This window comes from Asparagus officinalis, chromosome 4 (assembly GCF_001876935.1).
Source record: "Asparagus officinalis chromosome 4, Aspof.V1, whole genome shotgun sequence".
Taxonomy (NCBI): domain Eukaryota; kingdom Viridiplantae; phylum Streptophyta; class Magnoliopsida; order Asparagales; family Asparagaceae; genus Asparagus; species Asparagus officinalis.
In genome coordinates this window covers 17,040,284-17,045,336 of record NC_033797.1, presented here as the reverse complement: position 1 = coordinate 17,045,336, position 5,053 = coordinate 17,040,284, and the positions used below count along the sequence as shown (strand labels likewise).

The following is a 5,053-nucleotide window of genomic DNA, read 5'->3' as shown; positions in this document are numbered from 1 at the left end:
TATCTGACAAAATTTGCACATGGATTGTTCTGATATCATACTATCGATCTCTTCCTCTATACGAAAACTTTGAAATAACAATGAGAATTGAAGGTTATAATTCAATAAATTAGCAAGTATTATGTTCTTTGTATATCAAACACTTTCTTTAGTCATTTTATCACAATAATGAGTCAACAAGCAGAGTGTCATGAGGCAACTTACTTAAATGAGTAAATGATCAGTCCAGCAACAACAACAACGTATGTAAGATAAAACAACCATCTTACCAAGAATAAATTCAGTAAATGATGAATCAGAACGTATTAAAATAGCTTGAGATCAAGGATATTAATTTGATAGTGAAGATGGAACCTGTTGCTTGTAGAAAAAGACTCGACTAAGCACTAATCACATGTTAGTTGTCGAGAGGGAGAGATCGTACAGAGCGGCTCCACTCAAATGCATGTTAGGGAAGGTAATTTCTGCCCATACTCATTTACTCATCCGGCCCGTCTATCACTTGGCCCGCTCAAAACTCACACATTTAGTTAAATGGGTGTAATTGGACAGGTTCATTTTAATCCACACTAAACGGGTACTAAATGGGCGGTGTATATTCGCCCATTTGCCCGCCCGCGTTCCCAAAAGCAAAACCTAGAACCCCGTCACCCGTAAATCTCTTCCTCTTTCTCTCTGGCGGCTAAGCTCCCATGTTTGCTATATCCACTTTCAAACAGTAATTTTGGGAGTTAGATTGTCGAAAATGCCCTTTTGATGTTGAGGGTATTTCTGGAATGGACTTGGCTTGTTTTGGTTTGGGAGAAGGGCAATTTAGTCCTCACACACCCCCAAAGTTTGGACTTGGCTTGTTTTGGTTTGGGAGAAGGGCAATTTAGTCCTCACACACCCCCAAAGTTACTGTTTGGGAGTGTGAATAGGGAGAAGGGCAATTTAGTCCTCACACACCCCCAAAGTTACTGTTTGGGAGTGTGAATAGTTAGACCCCTAAGCTCCTCATTGATCCCTCCTCCTCCGTCTCCTCCTCCGCTGCCTCAACCACCTCTTGAACCTAGAGCCTCCGACGCCGCCTCCGCCTCGGCATCACCCTCTCCCTCATCATCTCCCTCTACGATCGCGGAGTCAATCCCGAAGCCCTAGCCGCCTTCGTCCGCGAGCTCTCTTGGTCATCTTCAACTCCAATCTTGGTCATCAAAGGGTAAGCTAGAATCTTCTTTTCCCCTCCTTTTGATTTCTAGTTCAATTTTCATGAAATAAGACTTATCAATAGGCAAAGAGACCAATGGTGCTATGGTTTAAAGACCCCAAAACTTGATTGAAATCTTCGTTCATCTTTCCTGTATGGGGATGATTCATATTAAATTGTGTGATAGATTCATGAAAGTTATTAACTGGCGTGAGTATCAGTAACCCTTTTGATCGAACAATTGAAATCTCTACATTGTGGAACTTTTATTTTCTCAGTCAATACGTCGAGCATCTTTAGGGCATTGGAAATTTCCCCTTTTTCTGACCAGTTTTTGCTTAGAAATGATTCTACGAATTGGGGTTTTCCCCTCCTTTTTCGAGATCCAATTTTGTTGTATAACTATATGACTATTGAGGAATTTATAAACAGTGTTGTTATATTGAAGATACCTTTTATTATTATTATTATTTAGAAAATATCATTTTTGAATAATCTGATTATATGTGTATTCCGTGAAGAAATGCCATGATAACACTTTGTTGGAATATAATGCTAGTTAAAAGAGTAATGCATTGTATGTGACGGACTTATGAATATCTCGATGTCTTATTGTATTCTGCATTTAAACCTGTGTAAAACCCACCTTTAGGCAGCAGTGTAGAAGTTCAAAATTCTCAGTTGGACTATAAGCCTGCAGGAGACATGCACTTGAGAAAGCAAAGGGCTTCTATTAATTTGCTCGAAAATTGACTGAGGATCAGAATGTTTTATACACAAGTCTCTTTTTTCCCCCTACTGTAATGTCTTTCACAAAATAGGCAGCTAGGCTGTTGTATTTTTCTTGTAGACCTACTTTATCTGCTTGTTATCACTATGTTGTTTCATTTTGTCATCTGATATTTTTTTGAATCTTGTAGACCTACTTTATCTGCTTGTTATCACTATGTTGTTTCATTTTGTCATCTGATATTTTTTTGAATCCTCTACAGACACTTTCTCATTTTGTTATCACTATGTTGTTTCATTTTGTCATCTGATATTTTTTTGAATCCTCTACAGACACTTTCTCATTTTGTCTTTTAAGCATGGAGTGTCTAAATCCTATTGTCTAACAAGTTTCTAAATGTAATCATTAAGCATGGAGTGTCTAAATCCTCTACAGACACTTTTCTCATTTTGATTAGGTGATGATACTATGTTTTATAGGGGTTATTATGGAGTAATTAAGTGTAATTGTAGTTTCTTATAGGGGTTATTATGGAATATGTGTGTGCTTTTTCCTTCTTGATGAATTGTTGAAAGTATTATGAAAATTGGTTTTTGGATTACAAGTTCACCAAACTTCTTATAAGTCCCATATATCACTATAATTGTATTATGACAATTGATTTTTTTTTCTTTATCGTTATTTCTTACAAGCTACTATATACAATGTATGGGTCTTTATGGTTATATATGTTCTGTTGCATAAATGAATATGCTTGATTTAACATGTTTACAATGATAGATACATGTATACAATGTATGGTTTAAAATGACGGCCAATTTGGAACTATGATGTGTACTTCTCTGCTGCATTGATAATTTAATGAAGGAGATATACCCATATTAGACACTTATCTGATACTTGAACATGTCAATCTTAATGAACAGATGCTGGTTAAAGCTCTGATGTATCCTAATTTGTATAAGTTTCATTTCATCCTACATGTCCTGATGATATATCATAGATGTATTCGAGAGTAATAAGTTATTTGCCTGATAATGACATGTATGGACCAAATTATGCAGCTTCTCATTACCATCAAATTCCATCTTTTGCTTTTAATACTGTCTACAAATTTCTTTTTAATGTAACTTTACCTTTGACAAAATGTACAAAAGTTTGAGTTCACTATCACTTAGCCTTTTATATTTTAAACTAGTGGTGGACTATTGATTCCAGATGCTACACAGGAAATGCCAGGGGAGATTATGTTTCCAGGTCGAGCGAGGAGCTTGTCGATGTTTGCAGATGCTACACAGGAAATTCCAGTTATTGCGATTGGATCAAGTGGGTTTGGTGTGCATCCAAACATCTAGTTCGAGTACCAGTTCCCTTTATTTGCAATCCTTGAATCCGCAATTTTGGGTTTCGACATTGCACTGATAACGTTGCTAACGAATGCATGCTCTGGAGGTGAATCAGCTGGATATGTTGATCCGATCACTGGTTGAGTTTGTTTGTTGCAGTTTCGTTCCTTTGGTTCTCCCCAATCCTTTGCTCTGTTTTTCAAGAATTTGGACAAAGAACATGAATAATTGTTACTGGTTTGATCAAGAACTAAACTTGGATATTAATTGTATTTAAATGTCATGCAGACTATTATTGTTTCTGACGTAGACTGCTGAATTTACAAATAAAATAGATGAGTGATGTGGACTTACAGATAATGAGTAGATGAGAACCCCTAAAAATTTACAAAATGCCCCCAAAAGTTTGCAAAGAGCCCCCAAAAAGTTTACAAAAAGCCCCCAAAATTTTGCGAAAAGCCCCCTAAAAGTTTACAAAAAACACCACAAAAGTATTATATACACAACCATTATAATTAAATGGGCAAATTGGTGGCCCGTTTATTAAATGGGCGAGCAAAAACCCGCCCATTTAGAAAATGTTAAATGAGCCATAAATGGGTAAATTGATAAAACATGCCCGTCCATTTATGACCCGCCCATTTAATACCCATACCCACCCATTTAACATCTCTAATGCATGTTGATATTCAATTTCCATTAGCATTTTCTGTTAGATTTTATTTGTGGCCCACGTTTTAGTGTAGTGGTCACGTTTTCTTTTTCTCATGTTCTTTTTATTAGTTTAAGAAACCACTCATTAGTTATATAACTACTCACGTTTTAAGAAAAATTCCTATTGGTCAAGATAACTACCCACATTGATGGAAGGTGGGTGATTATGCTATTTAAAGACTTGGTCCTCTCTCTACCCACATATGTGAAAATTTTCTCTCCATCAAAAAAAAAAATCGGAATAGTTTAAGAGGGTTAAGGGAGAGAAACGCAAGTCTTCAAGGTTGTTCATCTTTCTCTTCAAGTTTCAAATCATGGATCAAGGTACGTTTTCTTAATTACTTATTCATAGTGAAAATCATTTGTTCTAAGATCTTGGTATAATGATAATCAAATCAATAATGAAGTTTAGATTGATTTGCTTAAATTAAAAATTAAGGTTACATGTGGTATCAGAGCAATGATTAAAGAACCTATGATTTTCCATCATGACTCTTGTTTCTTGTCAAATAATTCTATTACTATTAATTAAATATTTAAAACTCTCTAATTAAAATTTTTCCGCTGATTATTGAATACTATAAATGTTTTGATAATTTAGTGTTAAATTGACTGAACAATCACTGCAAAATTTGAAACTGTAAAATTCGGATCTAAATGTTCATTCAATATGTATACATATTTTGATTATACTAAATATTTTAGGGAAAATAGCCTAGTGGTAAGGCTTGAGGATTTGGCCTAGAGGTTTGGTGTTCAAATCCCTAGGGCTACACCATATATTAAAAGTCTTTGATGGGCCTTGGGCCTTGGGTCTCTGATTTCTAATGATGTTTTTATTTTGGCTGCATGTTTTAATTTTGTCGCTGCCTATTTGTCTATTTTGCCTACATAATATTTCTGTTTATGTCAATGCACTAATTATGCATGGATTGTTAATCTTCATGGACTGCTTTTTGCGGGCTTATTGTAACATTGTTGTTAAGATTACAATTTGAAATTTAATTTACTCATGGATGGTTTGTTAGTCACCAAAGTGGCCATACCTTGAAGTTTCATGCTTATCAAATTGTTATA

General features: G+C 35.3%; 1 long non-coding RNA gene across 1 annotated transcript; it reads left to right on the top strand.

The window, feature by feature from the left end:
• Nucleotides 994-3,564, top strand: LOC109839757. Its single transcript, XR_002246734.1, has 2 exons — nucleotides 994-1,198; nucleotides 3,135-3,564. It is a non-coding gene; the product is annotated as an uncharacterized LOC109839757 (long non-coding RNA).